The sequence below is a fragment of the Ambystoma mexicanum genome, chromosome 10 (genome assembly GCF_040938575.1).
Source record: "Ambystoma mexicanum isolate Mex_15411 chromosome 10, UKY_AmexF1_1, whole genome shotgun sequence".
Classification (NCBI taxonomy): Eukaryota; Metazoa; Chordata; class Amphibia; order Caudata; family Ambystomatidae; genus Ambystoma; species Ambystoma mexicanum.
This window is the reverse complement of record NC_090932.1, coordinates 280,861,600-280,883,976: the sequence shown is the minus strand read 5'-3', so window position 1 is coordinate 280,883,976 and position 22,377 is coordinate 280,861,600.

Sequence of the window (22,377 nt, the reverse complement as noted above, 5' to 3'; positions counted from 1 at the left end):
CAGCTCTGAAATCTCTCCACTGGATCCCGGTGGCTGCAAGGACCAAGTTCAAGACCCTCTGCATCATCCACAAGGCTTTCTGGGGATGGGGCCTGCACTACATCCAACTCTCTCTTCCAAAACATCTTCCTTCTCGATCCCTTCGCTCAGCCTCCTCCAACTCTCTGAGGGTCAGACACTTCTCCAGGCAGAGAGTGGGTGTTAGATCTCTGTCCTCTGCAGGTGCCTCCCTCTGCAATGGCCTCTCTGCCCCTCTCAAAGTGGAGCCGCACCACCTGAAGTTCTGGAAGCTGCTCAAGACCTTCCTTGTCGCCTCTGCTTTCTCTCTCTCTCCCTCCACTGCTGACCTTCCTGTCTGCTACACTGACTGGTGGCTTTGTTACCCTCAGAGTCTCACTGGGTACCAGGCTCCTCCACGACCAGTCGCCCCTGCACTGCCTTGGGCCCTACCACGCACTTAGGGGCTGAAATTATAACCCTACAGTCCCCTACCTGCTTGCACTTACTAAGAGCCGTGCTGTCTTCCCTAATTGCACTTCTCCTTTCCCTCTTCGTGGCAGTTCCCCACTATACCCTCCTCCACTTTGCATTATCACACTTGCATGATCTGAATGACAAAAGGCTTAGTAAGATTGTGTGTATTTTCCTCCCTCTGTCTTCCCTCCCTTGTATTGTCATGCCTAGAAACACTTGTGCACAGGTACATTATAAATGACTTATATCATATCATACCCTGAGACCGACGGCCTTCACTTCTGATATTCAGCGAGGCCCCACTCATATAAAAAATAAGAATTATCTGCAGAAATTAGATGCAGTGCAGCCCTTTGGCCACAATGCAGTGAAAGTTGTCATAGAAAGTTTATCTTCACATCCAAAACCGAGGGCTGTCTGCATTAAAATACATGGTTCAGCACTAAGCCTTGTGTGAATTTAGCAATTTAGCAATTAGCATACATACTTGCAAATATAAAAATCTGCGGTCATTCTCATGGTCCCAACATGCTTGTTGATTTATGCAAAGCAGCTGGGAGCCCTCATTGGCACTATGAGTGCCCTTCCTCATTGGGTTTTTTGAAAAAGCACAATAGGAGTATACTATATTGTCATCTTAGAATCATAACCTTTTAACAGAAAATACGTTATATGGTTTTTCAATGTTTTGATGATGTAATTTGCACAGTAAGACACATTTAACATGTGTATTACAACAGGCTTTAGAAAAGACACCACCTCCTGCTTCATTCGCCTTTGTGGATCAATGTCTATTATGGTGACAGCTGCATCGTTGTGGAATCCCAAATGGCGGGCTGGCAATGCTAATTACATTGCACAACAATACCACCATGTCAGTGCGAATAAATAGAAAGGGATTGTTAAGCGATCAGATTCCCACCCACAAGTCTAAAACGTGGATGCCTTCTTGCTCTGCCACTCTTTAATCTCTACCTGGCTAACAAATCAATGGCATTTGAAGTAGACACAGCATACCTGGCAAACATAGGACGTTATACATTCCAGTGGCTAGGGTATGCTGACGTCATGATCATTATGGATTATACTCTGCTACACAAAATAACTAGAGGCATTTGTTGGTTATGCTAAAATACATTCATTGGCTAATAATATAACGAAAAGCAAAGTGACGATGCACATGGCATTATTAAAAGTAGGAAGTATGGCTGGCATATTGATAATATTCGGCTAGAAATGGGTAACATGTACAAACAACTAGTTGTCCTGGTTAACAGCAAGTTGTCTTGGAAGGATCATCAGGACTTGAGAAGATTGCTATTAGTTCTTTCAGCATGAACCATTGTGGATGCACCTTACAACCTTTAATTCACTGCCATAGGCTTAATCGGTCCCTATGATGGAGTATGGTTCTGAAAACTGGTCACAACACTGACAACCCAACTTCCTACCAACTGAGTGAGAGAAAGACAGAGACACAGCGTGAGATAGATGGAGTTGTAAAGAGAGTGTGGAGAGAGCGAGAAAGAGAGATAGAGACAGAGAGAGAGAGAGAGAGAGAGAGAGAGAGAGAGAGAGAGAGAGAGAGAGAGAGAGAGAGAGAGAGAGAGAGAGAGGAGAGAGAGAGAGAGAGAGAGAGAGAGAGGAGAGAGAGAGAGAGAGAGAGAGAGAGAGAGAGAGAGAGAGTGTGGAGAGAGCGAGAGAGAGAGATAGAGACAGAGAGAGAGAGAGAGAGAGAGAGAGAGAGAGAGAGAGAGAGAGAGAGAGAGAGAGAGAGAGAGAGAGAGAGAGAGAGAGAGGAGAGAGAGAGAGAGAGAGAGAGAGAGAGAGAGAGAGAGAGAGAGAGAGAGAGAGAGAGAGAGAGAGAGAAGAGAGAGAGAGAGAGAGAGAGAGAGAGAGAGAGAGAGAGAGAGAGAGAGAGAGAGAGAGAGAGAGAGAGAGAGAGAGAGAGAGAGAGAGAGAGAGAGAGAGAGAGAGAGAGAGAGAGAGAGAGAGAGAGCACTAGAGCAATGTGTGATACATCAGGTACATTTAGTTTTTACAATTTCACATTCAAATTGTTGAATTGAATTTTTCAATTCAATATAAACTGAACATATTGTACTTAACATATGAAGAGAAAAGTCCATCCTACACAAGTGGATGCCTGCCAAAACTGGAAAAACAACAAACTGAAGTGGAGGGGTTTTCTTCAAGGGGGCATATGGGTCTGTCATGGGGTGGTCTTCCCCAATCAGTTTTGGTCTGAATTCCCTGAGACTGGATTTGGAGAATTTATATCTGGATCTCCCGCTAGACTCATCCACAAGTCCACGGGTGCATCATCTAACACATAATTAGGCTCTGACAATCTTGTTCAATTTGGTGCACAGTAAACATGTGCGGTAAAATGCTCTTTAATCTCTATCACTTCCAAAGTACGGAATTTGGGGCAGAAATCGCCTGCCAATGTTTTGATTGGGATGCATCCCCCCAAAAGGAGAAGCGGAACGTCTCCCAACATGTGGCTAGAGGCTGGAATGAATGGTACCCGATTGGCTAAAAAGTCCTGTATTCCACCCAGTCCGGATGAGCAGAGCCTTGGCCATTCCTGATTAGCCAACACGTATGTGCACCAGGCAGGCTTTCTGCTTTTCTTTTTGACAGATTTCTACCCAATCAGAGAAGGGACGGATTGTCCATGAATTCCAGAAAGAGGCCGGTGGAAGCTGAAGCGTCGAAATGCAATGTTCTGCTTTTAGAGTGCCACGATGCCTATGGGCTGCTGCGCGCTTTATAGATGTTAACAAATAAATTAAATAAATAAATAATGAGTTGAAGTTTGACCCTTTCCCTGTTGTAATAGGGCAGCGGTTGGCCAGCACTGTGGCTAGTTATTAGCAACCAGTCTGAGTGAACCTATTCACTTAAGATATACTATACTGAAGCAAAGAGGACTGGTGAGTTTGCGTGCTTAATCCTTCTTCTATTGCAGTTCTCACTACATGACCAGTACCAGTAATACAACACATAACAGCCGTACTTCCAAAAAGTCATATCAATACGTTCTCGATTTAACAGCTGGGTTTCGTCAAGCAAAGTATAATTATCCGTTTCAGTCACACGATTACAATAATTAAACACTCTGCAAAAAAGTATTATTGACATAACAGGCTACATTAAAAAAAAATCTATACCTGCTGTTCCTTGTTTCCTTTCAAAACCTGAAGGCTGGAAGCATGCACATAATGGTGTTTTGGTTCCAGTAAGAAGGCCGTCCAATTAATGTAGCTAACGTCAATACCAAATAGATCACCCATTATGTTCATAAGCATATTGATCACAGCTTGTTTAAAGAACTGACTGAATAAACACAGCATTTTCATTTTTCTGAAGTGCTCGATGTGTTAAATTGATAAATAAACAGAACTCTATTACAATGGTCTTAGACAATACATTGCTTTTCGGTCTGATTCTTAGGCGGAAGCAGGCAGAATCATGGAACCTTTATTTTTTTTGTTTTTTTTGTTTTTTTAAAGGTATGGCAGGATCGGCTACTTGTCTGAATGGTGCAATCATCTTTTCCTATCACCGTTTGTCCAGGATACATGCTGTTCTAAAACTATCACGCTATGCTGAAATAATTGCCTGCTAAAACTACGCGGTGTAATTAACTGTCGCTATAGTGTTGCGCATTTCCCTGCCCTCTCTATTGTGTCACGTTCCTGCCTGCAATCTTACTGTCTGCCCATCATGGCTCCAACTTTTACTGCACATACTTATTAGTCCTCTCTGGGTCACGAATTGCATTAGTAACTATCTTATTGCCCTTAGTACCTCTACACCCTCTGCTTGTTTTAGACTCAAAATACCTCCTCAACTTTAGTGCCTCAACTGCGTTATAGGATAGCACGTTAATACACCGCAACGTATTCACCGTGCATCACAGTTGTTCAATATGCTCATGCGCAACCCAGCGTTACCCTCTCAGTGGTTATTCATATTTCTAACCACATTAGCTTGGATACCCACTCACACTGCCTACTCACAGATCCTTAGTTCCATCACACCTATCGTAGCTGTGGTGTCACGTGCCCTGACAAAAAGGTCACGTGACACAGGAAGAGGAGGGGAGAAATAAAGGTATCACCGGAACTGGCGCTTGCGCGCCAGTCCGGGTTTATGCAGCCAACCAACGAGTCGCGTATCATTGCTGCGCAGCGTCCTGCAGGCCCCGCGAACGGAACGGACTCTGCTGAAGGCCGCGATCTCTCTCCTGCCGCTGCCCGCTCCATCGGTGGCTTGCCGACATCACACTGGCGACGAGGCGGGTGTGGACTGCACGCCTCCCAGCATCGGAGGGAGCCGCTGCATCCAGGGACCCACGACAACTCCGCGGAGGCCGGTAAGCGTTATCCCCGGCTCCGCCCACGCTCAATGCCCAATCCTGCTAGCAGCGTCCATAACGCTCTGGAAAGAAAATAATAAAAAATAAAAAAAAACTCCTGCTACGCCACTAACCCAGGAGAGCCACTGCACTCTGGAAAAAAATAAAAAATTTTAACAAGAGAAAAAAAAAAAAAAACTCCTGCTACGCCAACACCCCAGGAGAGACACTGCACGATCCATCACACGCGGCCCGCCCATAACGGCAGCGCTCCACAGGGGGCCACGTGCCATCACACCAAAAGTCACCCAATAGAGCAGCATGTCGAGCCCAAACGCCAGCCCGACAAGAATCAGCACCAGCTCCTCATCATCAAGGAGAAGCATCACTGATGAGCGCAGCGATCCCACACTAACAACGTTCATGCCACCGTTCGACTCTTTCACCAGCGGAGCTGCCATCTGGTGGGAAATATGGCTGCAACAATTTGAGATGCATCTGGAGGCCCGAGACATCGCCACACCCAAAAAGATGCGCACCTTCCTCTTGCTCAACGTAGGGTCAGCGGCTCTGCGCCTTTTCAACGCCTTACCAAACCGCGGGAGCGATATTGACTACACAGCGGCGAGAGCTGCGCTCACCAACATGTTTAAGCCTGACCTCAATCCGGACTATGAGCGGTTCCATTTCTGTATGGCACGACAACGCGAGAGAGAGACGGTGGACAAATTCCATGCTCGCCTTCGCGAAATGGCCGTAGGCTGTGAATTCCCGGACGAAGAATTCGCCATTCGCCTCCAAATCATCAATGGGATCTCCTCTGAAAAACTAAGAAGGGCAATTCTATCAGAGAAGAACATGCGACTATCACGCATTCTCGAGACAGCACGCCTCCGTGAACAGACAGAGGACCAAGTAGCAGTAATGGAAGCTGCCATCCAGAGACTACCGTTAGACAGCCCCAGACCCGCAGAAGACGTTGCAGCTATCTCCAGACAACAAGTACCACGCCCGAAACAGAACCAGAGGCCCCACCCGCCACAAGGACGAGATCAGGCCTGCAAATGGTGCGGAGGCCCATGGCATAAAGGCGAATCTTGCCCCGCCTGGGGGTCCACATGCAGAAAATGCAATCGCCTCAACCACTACGCAGCTGTCTGCCTGAATCCGCCAAACAGGAATGACAAAGACCCAAGCTCACGCACGACACAGGAACAACGGAGAAAATTCGCACCGAGAGAACATCCCCGCCAACAAGCGAGGAGAGGTAAAGCGAGAACAGTCGATGAGTCCCAAAGATCCCCGAGCTCGAGCGACAGCGACGACAGCGACAGCAGCTCATCCCCCGACAGACAGAACAAAGGGAGGAAGAAGAAGGGGAGAAGACCAGTACACCGTGTACACTTAATATCGGCAGTCAAATCAGGCCGATCGCGCCAAAAGAAGAGACCGTCGTGCACAGTCCTCTCCAACGGAGACCCACTCAAAGTGATAATTGACACCGGCGCGACAGTAAACGTCATGCCCGTGACGGCATTCAACAGACTTCACCCAAAACCAGAACTCCACAAGAAGAAAGTCAGACTATATGCCTATGGATCCAAAAAAACCCTACCTGTGCAGGGGTCGTTCAAATCCGACTTTGCGCACAACAACACAAACTACCGCGCTCGGATCTACGTCGTAGATGCCGGTTGCGAAACCTTATTGAGCTGTAAAACTGCGGAGAAACTAAAGCTGATACACTTCGCATTCAGCGTTCAACACGACAAACTCAGCAACATCCTAGGTCGTCATAAGAAACTTTTCCAAGGCATCGGATGCCTTAAAGGGAGGTCTATCAAACTACACATTGACCCCACCATTGAACCCAAGGCAGTGCGCTACCGGCGGATCCCATTTCACCTGCGAACTGCTGTAGAGAAAGAGCTATCCAAACTCGAAGATGCAGGAATCATCGAGAGAACATCAGGCCCGACCCCATGGGTCTCGCCAATGGTGGTAGCCCAGAAACCGAAACAGCCGAATGCAGTGAGAATATGCATCGACATGAGGCTCCCCAACGTAGCCATCGGCCGAGAACGCCACGTAACTCCCACCATTGATGAGCTCATCGTAGACCTCACAGGGGCGAATGTATTTAGCAAACTCGATCTCCGGTCAGGATACCACCAGCTAAGACTATCCAAAGAATCACGGTACATCACCACGTTTTCGTCCCACCTCGGCCTCATGAGGTACAAGCGGCTGAATTTTGGAATATCATCCGCCGCAGAGGTTTTCCAGCACGAGATCCGCAAAGTCATCACAGGGCTGGCTGGTACCACCAACATCAGCGATGACATCCTAGTATACGCCTCGGACAAGGACGAACACCACCGACGACTAGCAGCAGTCCTGGAAAGACTCGAGGGAGCAGGTTTGACGCTCAATGCCGAGAAATGTGAATTCGACAAGGATGAACTATGCTTTTTCGGCTACATCTTCAGCGCCGCAGGTGTATCCCCTGACCCATCCAAAGTACAGGACATAAAAGATTTCAAGCCTCCCCAGTCTGCCTCGGAGGTGCGAAGTTTCATGGGGATGGCAACATACTGCGCGCGTTTCATCCCTGACCTCGCCAGCATCGCGAGCCCTCTCAGGGAACTGACCAAGAAAGACCAAAGATGGGAGTGGACCGAAGTCCACCAACGAGCATTCCAACAGATCAAAGACGCCCTGTCCGCTACCACGACCATGGCGTTCTTTAACGTGGAACGGCAGACTGAACTCCTCGTGGATGCCAGCCCTGTGGGCCTAGGAGCCGTACTGACCCAAACAGACAGCGAAGGCAGAGTGTTCCCCATCGCATTTGCCAGCAGGGCCCTCACGAAGCCAGAACAAAACTATGCCCACATTGAAAAGGAGGCCCTAGCGATACTGTGGGGGTGCCGCCACTTTAAGGTGTACCTATTAGGAAAACAGGCAAAAGTCTTCTCAGACCACAAGCCCCTGATACCGATATTCCGGGGCTCCGCTCCACACCCCCCTGCCCGCATAGAAAAGTGGATGCTGCAACTGCAGCCGTACAACATTGAGGTAGAATATCGGCCAGGTTCAGACAACCCGGCAGACTATCTGTCGCGCCATCCACAACCCGCTACCGACAGCGAACGACATCATGCAAGAGAAACAGATGAGCACGTCTGTCACGTGGTAGCATGCCCCAGGCCGCGAGCCCTGACACTGCAGGAAATAATACAGGAGACAAGAGAAGACACAATTCTACAATACACTACCTCGGCCATTCAATCAGGAAGCTGGAAGAACTATCTCATGTCGACATCCCACCGCACCATACCAGCTCAAACCAAACTCAGAGCACTGTTTGGGATCAGGCACAAACTCTCGATAGCACCAGAGGGAGTGCTTCTGAAAGGTCACCGCATCATACTGCCAGAGTCCCTCGAAGAGAGAGCACTCAAACTAGCGCACAGTGGACATCAAGGGATTGTCAAGTCCTCGGCGTACCTCAAGTCCCGGATGTGGATGCCAAACATGCACCAAAGAATCGCAGAGCTAGTTGAGTCATGCGCAGCCTGCCAAGCGTCCAGGAGACCGGAGAACCCAGAACCGATCTACAGTGCCCCACGGAGCTGCAAAAGATGGGACGCGGTCAGCATGGACCACTGCACCATCGCAGGCGAAGGATACTTGCTCGTAGTGATAGATGAATTCAGCAGATACCCCGAAGTAGAACATGTGTCATCCACCAACGCTGAAACCACCATCCTCACGCTGGAGAAAATATTCGCCACGCATGGGATCCCAAGGAAAGTGAAGAGTGACAATGGACCATCATTCACCAGCCATGAGCTGCGAGAATTCTTCAAAGAAGTGGACGTGAAACATCAGCGAATTACCCCACGATGGCCTCAGGCAAATGGAGATGCGGAACGCTTCATGGGATCTCTAAACAAAGTTATCAGAATTGCCAAAGAGCAAAAGCACCCCTGGCTGAAGGCAGTATACCGATTTCTGAGAACGCACCGGCAAACCCCACACTCAGCCACCGGGATCAGCCCAGCAGCCCTTATGTTTGGAGTACCAATACAGGCGGAACTCCCCGTACATCCACACTGGGTTGCACCCGAGTTAGACATCCTGGAAATGGATGCAAGAAGGAGGAGGCACAACGAGCAAGAAAGCGTCGCCAGACGCGCACATCATCGAGAACTAAACCCCGGGGACACAGTCCTCGTCAAGAACCGGGCACAGCCAAAGAAGATGTCCCTAAACTTCGAGGTTCATCCGTGGACAGTTCAAGCCACCAACCACAGCATGGTCACTGCCACCCGAGGAGGGGAAACTGTGACCCGGAACATATCCCACTTCAAGAAAGTACCCCCGGAGATGTGGGAAGAACAACTCCTATCCCCGGAGGAAAAGACCGCTGAGACGCCCCAAAGACCCACACCGTCAAACAGTGAAAATGCGCCGGAAGAGTCAGACAGACCGCGCCCACCAGAGACTGAGACAGAAGGAAAGACCGCCATAGACATCTCGCCCAAAGGACGGAACACTCGCTACAGCCTGAGGGAGAAGCCCAAACCATCATCCCGCCTCAAAGGGTATGTCATAGACGGGGTATATCGTAAAGAGACTGGCGGAAGAGACGGTAATCCATGCTAAAATGTATTCCGTGGTGTATGTGAATTTACCTCCAGTTTGGAGAGGAATGTGGTGTCACGTGCCCTGACAAAAAGGTCACGTGACACAGGAAGAGGACGGGAGAAATAAAGGTATCACCGGAACTGGCGCTTGCGCGCCAGTCCGGGTTTATGCAGCCAACCAACGAGTCGCGTATCATTGCTGCGCAGCGTCCTGCAGGCCCCGCGAACGGAACGGCCTCTGCTGAAGGCCTCGATCTCTCTCCTGCCGCTGCCCGCTCCATCGGCGGCTTGCCGACATCACAGTAGCCACTTGCATCATGATAAACCTGGCAATATTGCCACCCTGAATCAGTTATCACAGCACTTACCCCCTTCCCAAATGCATACTGGGGGCTGGCCACAGCCAAGTGACACACTACTCAGTGATACATCTATATCCGCTAATCCCTGTCTAAAGTCACCCGCCTTATGGTTAGAACACTTCGCTAAGAAACCTTTACCTAATCAACCTTGTGCTCCGCATCTAAGAAACAACAGAATGGGCTCTAGAATGCCCCGTGCTACTTGCCATACCCCAAAGCCTTGTTCCCTGACCAATCTATCACTTCCTAGCCATAGTCACCCTTAACCCTCCACAACAGACCATAAGTCGAATAACAACACCTTACCTCACACCCCCAAAGACACGCCGATTAAGGGTGCATTAAATAATGCTAGGTCACCCCCCCTGCTCATGTATTGGACATTGCAGACCGCATTAAGACTCAAGACCTTGATTTTATTGCTATATCAGAGACATGGCTCCATGCAGCCTCTGGGCCACTACTTTCCCTCGCCATACCCACTGACTGTTCTATCACTAGATGTGACCGCAACACCCCACAATCTAGAGGAGGCGCAGTAGCCTTTATTCATGAAAATGCACTTGGCCTCAGAGCAATGCCTAGCCTAAAGTTGCCCTCAGCTGAGTTACTGTCAGTAAAGCTTCCCATCTCTCCTAATCAAACTGCCTCTCTACATCTCATCTACAGACCGCCTAGCCCGGCATCAACCTTTGTAGACAACATCACTTCCCGACTATTAGATAATTTGAAAACTAAATCACAAATGATCCTACTGGGGGACCTCAACCTGAGCTTCCAACACCCGAACGACCTCATTGCGGCTGACCTCATTAATACTCTAATTAACCTGGGGTTCACTCACCACATTCAAGAACCTACTCACATTAAAGGGCGGACACTTGACTGGTTAGTCGAGTTCAACTGTAACATTAACTTGCAGACTAACTCACCTTGTGCATGGTCAGACCACCATACTATCACCTTTAACATAGAAGCTGTCCAATGCCCCAAACAAACTATTGGCCCGGCCCTGCCAACTAGAAATAAAAGGGATATAACTAGAGACATACTCCTCCCTCTCATCCTTCCCACACTTAGCAAAGCATCTATCTCCTGCTCTGATCCTTCGATTCTAATGGACACTTATAACCATGCCATGCTCACAGCTCAGAACTCAATTGCCCCAATCAAATTAAGGAAATCTAAAGCTTGTGCACATCTTAAATCATGGTTTACACCACAGTTGAAAGTGCTACATAAAGAAAAACATAATGCTGAAGCCCGTTGGAAAGGCCATCCTTCTGACACCCATAAGGATAGTCTTATTTTATCTTCAATCAACTATAAAGAGGCTATTTCCAGTCTAAAAAACATATTTTCAGCAAGCGTATTACACAAGTGGATTCTAATACTAAAGAACAGACAGACAAGCAACCGACTACCCCTTCGATTGCAATCACCCATGCCCCTTCTAACACTAAACCTTTCGGTTTCTCTCCACTCACTATTTCTGAAGTTGAATGTATCATCAACAAAATTAAAACCTTCAACTGTCAAGGTGACTCGTGTCCAACACCCATTATTAAGGAGGTCTCCCACGATCTAGCTCCATTCATAACAGCCTTTATAAACTCATCCTTCAAAACAGTTATAGTCCCGGACAACCTTAAGGATGCCTAGGTCATCCCTCTGCTTAAAAAGCTTTCCTTGATCCCAGCCTACCTACCAACTATAGGCCCATTACCACTGTCCTATTCATGCTCAAAATATTGGACCGTGTCGCTTACCTCCAGATTCAGGACTCTCTGGAAGCTAACAATCTTCTTTGCTTAAGGTAATCTGGATTCCGACCTCAGCACAGGGCGGAAATTGCCCTCATCGACCTCAAAACATCGATTGAGGTACTGAAAGACAACGGGAAATTAACTTTCTTATTATTGCTTGATCTTTCAGCTGCCTTTGATTTGGTTAATCACCAAATTCTCTGCCAGCACCTTATATCAGCCCCCCAATTCTCAGACTCTGCCACTGCCTGGATCAGATCTTTCTTAAGCAACAGATCCATGCGGATGTTCTCCCCGTTAGCATCTGCTGAGCCTGCTCCCATTCACTGTGGTGTACCCCAAGGTTCTCGTGTGTCACCAACAATTTATAATGTGTTCACTGAATCACTATTTGATGTTCTTGACTATATGGGTGTCTTGTACACTAACTATGCTGACAACACCCAGATACTCATCCCCATCACGGGTGATTATGGAGTGGACACTAAATCTTTGAATAACATCTACATGGTTATCCAGGCTTGGATGGTGCAACATGAGCTTTGTCTCAACGACGACAAGATGGAAATTTCTCATTTTGGGTTCACATCGTCTGAATAAACTTGTCCCTTCCTTCCAATAGTTCCTTATTGAGGGCAACATCATTAATGTCTCTAAGGATACCAAAACTCTAGGAATTTACCTTGACACTACATTATCATTGCATAGGTAAACCAATGCTGTCAGCTCAGATTCTGCCTATACTTTCAAACTTATTACTGCTTGTAGACCATTCCTGACTACACCCAATTGCAACATCTTGGCTCAAACACTCGTCATGTCTAAGATAGACTATTGTGGCAGCCTTTACCTTGGGACGTGCCAATCTAACCTTAACAAACTACAAGTCATTCAGAATAATGCCATTAGAGCAGCATTAAACATACCCAGAAACCTTCACATCTCTAACCATAGACGTCATCTGCATTGGCTTCCTGTTAAGCATTAAATCTCGCTGAAAACACTTGCCCTGACTCATAAGTGCTTGTCATACCAGGCCTCTTTCTACTTAGCCAACCGACATATACCCCACACTTCATCTCGCCCCATGAGAGTGGCCCAAGCCAACAATCTATCCATTCCTAGATTTATACTTCAAAAAGCAGGGAGCACTAGCTTCCCTGTCCTGGCTTCTAAGCTCTGGAATACCCTGCCCAATGCTATCAGAGCTGAACCTTTCTTCCATTCAAAACAGTTAAGATATTTGACTCTATACCACGGATCTGTCACTAACTTTTGCATCTATTTGTATAGCTCATGTGTGTTTTATGTTTTTATCACTCTCTGCATATATCCCTTGTTCTCTGATAAACGTATGTTTATCCTTCTTGCCTGTACATGCTTTTTTTGCTGGGCAATCGTACTTGGGTAAACTCTGGACAACGATGAGTTTGATCTTCATCCGCCAGTGTCCATGAGATATGCTTTTGGAGTCATAAAGCAGCATTTGCCAAACGCAAGTGGAGTGGAATGGGCAGTGCTGGAAGGACCTGGCTCTTTACTTGATTGGGGAGAGGCCGGCAATGTTTTTTTTTTCGTCAGAGGCGCTTTGAAATCTAAGACTGGCCATGCCCAGTAGCGTACAAATCGCTTCCACGGCAGCATGAAAACAGCTTGTCGAAGGCTGTCTCAAGCAGCGCGAGCACAGCTTGGTGTTCAGAGCAGTTGTTTGTGTGCAGTAAGCAAGAATATAAATATACTGATTATTTATGGTACACTGAGCAAGATAACCTGGAAGCCAAAGACATTTGCAGAAACACATGCTGCACAGAGGGCTCCTTTTTAACAAATCCAACTTTGATCACAGTGGAAACGTCTGACTAAGTCGTGTTCCCATCGGAGACAACTGCATATATTTCTGGAAGCACTCGCTGTCAGCGTGATCCCGGCTAAGTACCGCAAATCTTCAGGAATCAGGAAGCATTCAAAGCGCAGAGGCTGCAGCAATTATCCACAAGTGGTGGGTGAAGTATGCTAAACGCACACAGCCTCAGCAGCTTAAAGGCATCCACACAGGAGTCCCAGGTCGGTGCTCATCCCCCTCTCATCTCTGCTGCCAATCCAAAGAAGGGGATACTTCAACCTGCTCTTCTTGTCTGATTGGTGACAGCTGCATTGATGGTTCATGGACAGCTAATGCAGTCATGCACTGCACAGCGCTGCCCAGTGGACAAAATGGCTGCTGAAGGCTACTGGGATGTTCATGCAATCAAATCTTTCCTTATTCTCTCTATTTGCACTGCACCACTATGGCCTATTTTTGACATTGGGGCATTATTGCAAGCCTTGTGTGTTTACGTGTGCGCGCACTTGTGCAATTTGTGATACTTTAATTGGAGCCTAAAGGTTTTATTCAACTGGGCACTTGCAGCAAGCCTTAAACCACCTTAAGTACGTTGTATGCTTCTCCAACAATGTCTGTTTGAATGTATAAAGCAAGACCACGCTGAGCAACAGAGGTTCGAATCCCGGAACTGCGCTTTGAAACCGAACTCGGGTATTAAGCGCATTATTTAAAAAAAATTAAATAAACACATAAATAAATAAAATAAATGTTTCAAAGCGTTCGGTCAAAAGCCAGAGGATCAACACTGCTTGCAATTCTGTGAGGGCATTGGGTGCACAGTAGACAAATAAGAACGTGTGAAAGGTCACTGGATCTTTGCCTGATACCCAGTGCCACTACCACAATGGAATAATGCCATTTGTAAATCATATGACAGTCAAAATCACATCACTTTAAATTCGCGCCAGGAGAGTAATCATACTATCTGCACGCCATTGCTCTGCGTCAGTCATTGCAATACTATCTGGACTGTCAGAGCATACAATCAAATCAGAATGCCTGGTCACACTAGCAGGAGCAGAGTGCAGATTCTCCATAGAAACGGCCATCGTGCATTCATTCTAATTCATGAGAACCAAAGAAAGCATAAACTTACAAACTTACATCCTAAAAAAATCATTTTACTGAATCAGGGGTTAAGATCCCACCTCCACCAATCAACCCCTCTCTGAAACAAGTATTAACAAAGCCCATCAGTTTTGGCTGTTATTTTTCGGTTTCGGTTTCAGCCTTAAATGCGCTTTTACTGCCATACTATAGGCCTCATTCCGAGTTTGGCGGTAAATTGGCAGTACATTTACGTATTTACCACGAAACTCATTTACTGTTACTGGCACTCAGTCCTGTGGATTTACCAAGGAGTTACGAGTTTTGGCACTGCAGTGTTAGTCCCATTTCTGGGGTCTATAGGGCTCCATGGAGATATTTTGCAGACTTACCATGAGTGGTAGTTCTGCAGGATAAGAGTGACAGGTTGTGGCAGTAAGGTGGAAGATTTATCTCCCGATTCATGCTGGAGGGAAATCTTCTACAATACTGCCATAGCTTGTAATACGCTGGTGAGGTAATGCAGCGATAAAGTGGTGGAAATGGAAATACTGCCACTTTATCTCAATTTGTACTGCAAGGCAGTACTTGTATTGAGGCCCTGTGCCTCGAACAATCACCCAATGCTAAGGTATGACCTCATAAAAGCAGGTTCTGTGCAACAAGGAATGCCCAAATACAATCTTCGCACGCCTGCTATAGTCACCAAATGTAACTGCAATGTAGCCTATTTTTATTGCAAGCAGGTGAGGGAAGAGAAATTGGGAAATACATAAGGATAAGGGGATTTAGAGATGGTTCAATGGGCTTAAAAGTAGAAAATAATATTAGGAAGAGGAAACACATAATAATATCCTGATAATTAAACCTTGAGCCCATCCATATTGAATACATTAAGCAGATAAACTACACATTTCAAGACAAATTGGAAAGCTGGAACCAACATCAAGCCTTCTGGCGCAACAGAGAGAAGCAGGGATCAGAGATCCTTCCAACCACATTGATTAATAGGAAATCTGAGGGTGTGCGTATACAAACACACTGTGGTTCCATATATTCAGAAGCTTACAGATACTAAGGACAATTATAAAGTATATGCTCTTTGTGTTATCATGCATACGTTCACGAAAAGATGGACTTTTTGGGATGTGAAAAACAAAACTATGATGACATAAGTAATTAATCATGCATAGAGTTACTCATCTCCATGTGTGTAGCATGGCACTATAAGTGCATTTGCACCATTTCCCAACCATCTACAGAAAAGAAACCATCAGACATCGATAGAAGAGGATTCAAATATTGTGAAAGATTCACAAGAGTAAAGCATGTCTACCAACACGTTGACGTCTGTCTGTTAGCAATGCCATGGATGATTCAAGAGACAATAAGATGTATGAAGTGGAGCAATCATCACACAGGGTCTCTAGAAGTACAACTCCCTTCATCGAGGATCTTACAAATAAATGTCGATACTCATGCATTGTGTACTGCATTAAAAGCGGTGCTTCAAGGTGTCTAGTTCAAAGATAACAGGCAAGATTGACCAGAGCAGTCAATAACAGGCTTTGCTATACTTCGCATGTGCTAGCCATACCCTCTATCTTGAAGGATGAACATCATCTGAGAAGATGAACCAGAATAGGACCAGTTAGCCAATGGAGAAAAACTCCACATCATAGCCAAGAATGCAACAGGTTGCTCGTATGTGATGCATCACTGACACTGTGCTTCCCATTGTTGCATGAGCTGTTCTGAAAAGAGGGCCTAAACAAAGCACTAGGGTTGGAAACATGAAATCTGGGGGACATTTAACAAGACCAGCATCTAGCATGGCAGTAATCCTTTTGCTCCTTGTCTGAAGAATTACTGCCTCTTGATCTCAGTAACACAAGACCCCAAGCAAAGTGTTCACAGATCGGGAAATTGCTTTATGTTTGGAGGTGACCTCCCATGCATTACACACTCTAGAAGGGAGAAAGTTCAAAGGATTTGGTCCAAGGAGTACCAATTACGTGAGCAAAACGAATGGCATGTAGAATCTGTTCACCCATCCTTGCCCAATGACAGAAATAGGTGAAAATGAATGCCCACTAACTCTAAAGATTGGTGCTAATTTGAACAAGCCACCACCCATTGATTACCAAAAGGTCAATATCAGGTTGATGGTGTGTTATTGGCTTGTTCCACACAGCCCTGGATTAAACTGAAGATTTATGTAAGGCCTCTTAGTCTTTTCACGAAAACGACATTCTGAAAAGCCTAACTTACTGAAACGATATGATTTGGGACAGATCTGCTTGTCACCGTCCATCAAACCTCAGCAAGAAACAATTGACCAAATGAGACAGAGGGAGGACCTTAGCCTAACTGCCCAAACCCTAAGGGTGTAACCATCCCCATGACCAGCACTGAAAACTTATCATTGAACACGGTCCCCCTGGACTGCACACAGACACTCATAAACACCAATATGTTCTTTCCTCTGCACCAAAAAAACAATAGAATGCAGCTATACCCCTCGATTAATTTGGCCTAGCTACACACATACCTATCCACCTGCATGATCACCCCAACAGTCTTTAGAACACAGCTATACCGCACAACAATTGGCCTAGTGCACCATAATCCCATTTGCAAACTCCAGCACTGCCAGAATGCAGCTACCCATGTCCAATTGGTCTTGCTGCACACATTCTACTGATCGCACATAACCACTGCACCATGCCTAGCACTAGAATGCAGCTACACTCCAATTAGTCTGCCCTGCTTGCACACACATACTGAGTGCACCCAAGCACGTTTCACTACACTACTCTCCCCACTGACCTGGACTACGGTCCCCAAGGGCATTCAACCCACAGCACTTTAAAATCATACTAATGGTAAAAGGCGCTATGCAAATGCCCAATAACATAAGATAACATAACATACCCCGCTTCCTTTCTCTTGGACCGATCACTTTGGTGTACCATTCTCAATCCCCCCTATGCAACTAGATAAAGTGAACCTCATGCTTAACTATCCAGTTACTATCAGGGCCTGTAACCAAATCTCTAAAGAATCGATGTCTGAACTTCTAGTTGCTTTCCCCCTACTCAGAACCTGGTTGTGAAATCTTATCCAAATGAAATCCTGATAAACCTACATTCTCCCACCACAGACATCATTGACAATTTGGCCCTGGCCACCCTTGCTAGACCTCATAGTCATCAGAAACAATTCAAGGGATGGTTTATTCCTGAAGTTAACCTCTTACAGCATAAAGCCAGAAACCTAGCGCGATGATGGCGATAGTCCTGCAATAATGAGAACCTCAGAACACTTAAACCGCATCAACTTGCATATGAAAAGGAGATTGTCAAAGCAAAAAAACGTTTTTACAGAAGTTAGATGGACTTTGCTTCCAGTGCCTCTAAGATGGTATTTGCAGTAGTCAATGAGGTCTGCAATCAACCCTAAACTTCCAGAATAATTCCTTCACAAGCATTGGCAGAACAGGAGGTCTTGTAAATTATTATCAGCCCTCTTTCTAGAATCCTACTCTAACCTATCACTGACCCTATTTCCCAGAACATAAAATAAATCAAGCAAAAAGAAACAACAGTAGAAAGCCTTTGTGGAATTATCAATTCAAGGGAATGGCTACTGACTCCTGATGCTAACCTGCTCCTTAACAATAAAAGGCATTTTGCCAAAAGTTACAATTCTGGAAAGACCATTCTTAGGGTGCCGGGAGCTTCTCCAGGTGTTCTAGCCCAGGTCTCGCTCTGTCATTTCTCTACAGTGGGGTTCTTTCAGTCATTCATCCTGCTGCCCTTCTGGGGCTCTCTTAGTCTCTTCCCCACGATGGGAATCCTCTCTTCCTCAGTCCTCACACTGAGGTATTTACTGTCTCTCCCCATTCAAGGGTCCTTGTCTATCACGCTCCCTACTCTGAGGTGTTTGCTCTCTCTCCCCAATCTAGGGCATCTTTCCTTTGCACTACGCACTCTGGTGTTATTTGCCTGTGCACTTCCCATTCTCGGATGTTCTTGCTCTCTCCTCATTCTTTGGCTTGTCTCTTTTGCACTCCACACTCTGGGGTATTCAGTCTCCCTCCCGAATCTAGGGATATGTCAGTCTCTCTCCAATGTGTTGCCCGCCTCCATTTTCACTGGAGCTACCACATACCTGTGCGTTCTCCATGGTAGGGGTGTTGGGTCAGGCCGCTTCTCCAGTGGTTACAGAGCCTCTTATGCGCCTCCTCCGCTGGGCTCTGTGTCAATTGCTCGAGGTTCTTAGTCCTCATTCTTGCGGTTGATTGGGTTGGAAGGAGTCATTTATGAAACTTTTCAGCTGAGCTTTGTGCCACTTCTCCATGGCCCGCTACCTCGTTCTTCCAGCTCCTTCGGCCAAGCAGAGATGCTTACTCAAACATTCAGCTGGGCACTCCATCAGTTCTCAGGGGCACTCCTTCCTTGCTGATGCAGTGTCTCTGGGCCGCTCCAGCCAAATGTCTTCTGCTCTGCACTGCAGTCTGCTCTGCAAACTCTGGTGGGATGCCAACAACAGCTTTCTGTCTACCTCGCTGGGCACCCCCCTGGACACAATAAAATTCTGAAATACCGGCTGAAACTCCCTGTCTTTGGTTATAAGCAGGATGCTCCTCCATGGGGATGGATCACTTGTCTGTGCTCCATCTCTATATATTGAGGGTACAGGTAAGGTCAGAAGCCAAATCAGCCATTACACAAGGGGGTTACAAAAGGGTGTATTGAGTTATAGTAACCCAAGATCCCAGTGAATGTGTTATTCACTTGGTGGGGGGGACTTATACCCCTTCCAGTCTCTACAGATTGTTGGGTACAGGTAAGGTACAGGTAAGGTCAGGTAAGGTCAGAAGCCAAATCAGCCAATACAAAAGGGTGTATTGGGTTACAGTAACCCAAGATCCCAGCAAATGTGCGGGTCACTTGGTGGGGCGGATTAAACCCCTTTCAGTGTCCATGTCCCCAAACTAGGCATCACCTTGCAAGGTATACCATTTATCCTGTCCCTTATGGGGTGTTAAGCATAGCAGACTCATCTCCATAATCACAAAGGGGGTAGCTCCCCCTTGGAGAGAGGTGATGATCACCCTGGATCGGTCACATACCCACACTGATGCATTTAGGTACTCCTCTAGTTGACTTAGATTGGAGCGGCTAAGGTAAGGCATATTTTGTTGCTCTTTGGCCTTCCTATGTTCGACTGCAAAACACAAAGGACTTCCAGAAACCATCTTATCACCTAGGCATTTCTGTCTTTACTTAGGGACATCTGGGTAAGAGGAGAGTGGTCGATGCTAAGCTTAAATGTATTACATTTCCTGCCCATTAGGTAATACCATAAACTGATCACAGCCCATTTAATAGCCAGGGCCTCTAAATCCACTGATCCATACATGTGTTCCGTGGGAAATAATTCCCTACTGTTATACAATACAGGGTGTTCTTGATTTTCATGCAACTGGGACAGAACAGCCCCTAATCTGACCTTGAACACATCTGTTTGAAAGACAACCTCCTTATTAAAGTCTGGCATTTAGAGAACAGGTTCATCACACAGGGCCTTCTTTAGGGCATTTAGGCTATCCTGTTTTTCCTGAGTCCAAACAAGTTTGTTTGGCTATGAGTTTTTAAGCTTGTCTATAAGAATGGCAGCAAGAGTGGAAAGGTTTAGGCTCAGCCACCGATAATTGCCAGCTAGCCGGAGGAAGTCTCTAAGTTATCTTTTGGTCTTTGGGGGTGCTGTCATGCCCACTGCTCTTGACTTCTCACTTTGGGGCTGTTTCAAGTCTTTGCCTACAAAAGACCCTTGATATTTTATGGCACTTTGGGCCAATGGACTTTATTTTGGGTTAGTCATGAGTGCTTCCCTTTTCAAAGACCTAGGACCTCATTATGACCCGGGTGGTATGTGTTTAACGGTGCCGGTAAAGGTACCGGCGCCGTTAAACCCATACCGCCCTATTACGAGGTCCCCTTGCGGGACCCGCTCTGGATGTCTGGTTTTACCAGACGTCCTTAGCGGGTCCCGCGAGGGGACCAGGGAGCTAACAATGGGACCGTTATTGATGGGCCCGTTGTTAGCTCCCTCCCAATTCCCACTGAGACCTACGGGGGCTCGAATGGGAATGGGGATGGTCCAGGACCGGGTTCCCTGAATGGGGAAATACCGGGCCCTCCAAAGTCGGAATGGCCCGGTATTTCCCCATTCAGGGACCATGGCTGCCTCCAAACTCGTAATGAGGCTAATCTCATTTAAGTGGTGTAGATGTTCCTGCCAACTCCAACTAAGGACTACTATATCGTCGAAGTAGACCCCTGCAAAGGAAGAGTATGGTCTTAAAACTCTACCCATTAGCTCTTGGAAAGTGGGTGGGACGTTGTGCAACCCAAATGGGAGAACTGTAAATTAGCACAAGACGAAGGTGGTGTTAAAGGCAGACTTTGCCCTATGTTTGTTTGTTTGTTTATTTATTTGGTAATACGCACCAAACCCTTGGGTACAGCAGTACAAGTAAACACAAAGCTTGGTTACAAGAAATACATACATACATATAGAGAATATACATTTACAGCCTCTTTACATATTACAGTCGAGTAGTGCAATGGGTAGCAAATACAGTGAATGTGGTAGCGCATAACAATTATCAGGTAGCAGGTGCAGTGTAGGTAGGGAGCGGTGCGAGTTAGGAGTCCTTTGTTTGTAGCCAGTTTAGTATGTTCCGTCTAAATTCAGGGTAGGGTTGGTCCATTCTGAGGTCAAAGGGGAGTGCGATCCAAGATTGCGCTGCTTTGACCGGGAAGCTGGAGCCACCGGCTGTGGTTCGTTTGAATCTAGGGATCTCTACAGTGTGGGCATTGGCAGCTTTCATTGGGCGTGTAGTGGTTCTCCTATTTATTCCTTCCGAGAGATATTGTGAGGCTAACTTATTCTGGCATTTAGATGTCAGTGAGACTGTTTTAAGGAGGATCCTGTCGTTTATTTTTAGCAAGCAGACATCTCTCCTAAATTTAGAGATGTGCTCTCTACTGGGAATATTCAGGGCTGCACTTAGGGCATTGTTTTGCAGGCTTTGAATTTTGTCAGTGATGTATTTATTGGCACCAGAGTACAAAGCATTACAATAATCCAGTCAGGACATTATAAGAGCATTGGCCAAGGTAGTACAGCCAGTTTCGGAGAGAAATGGGTTGCAGGCTCGGATGAGTTTGCAAGTGTGGGCTGTTGTGGATGCTAGTGAGTTAACTTGTTTCTTTAGGGTTAGTGTGGAAGCAAGGTAGAAGCCTAGAGTTTTAACTACTGGCATCACCTTAATGGAGTTATTGTTAACATTGAAGGAGGCATACCTTTTTTAAGGTTCGCCTCTGAGCCTAGGATCAGTATCTCAGTTTTGTCGTCATTCAGGCAGAAGCCATGGGATGACATCCATGCCTGAATGAGGAGGTATATCTTGTTTACTAAGGCTGTGTCCTCGAGAAATGAGGATCTGGGTGTCATCTGCATAGTTTGTGTAGGGGACACCCAATCTGTCCAACTTGTCAAACAAGGGCTTAGTAAAAATGTTGTACGTAGTAGGTGAGACGCAGGATCCCTGAGATACGCCGCAGGACGTTTGTATGGAGTCAGCGGAGGCTGAGGGGGAAAAGACCCTCATTGTATGGTTTGCTAGAAAGGACTAGACCCAGGTTATGGCATCACTTGAGAAATGGGCAGCTGACATTATGTGGTTGCATAAAACTGCGTGATCCACCAGGTCGTAGGCTGCAGATAGGTCAAGGAGGAGTAGCATAGCTGT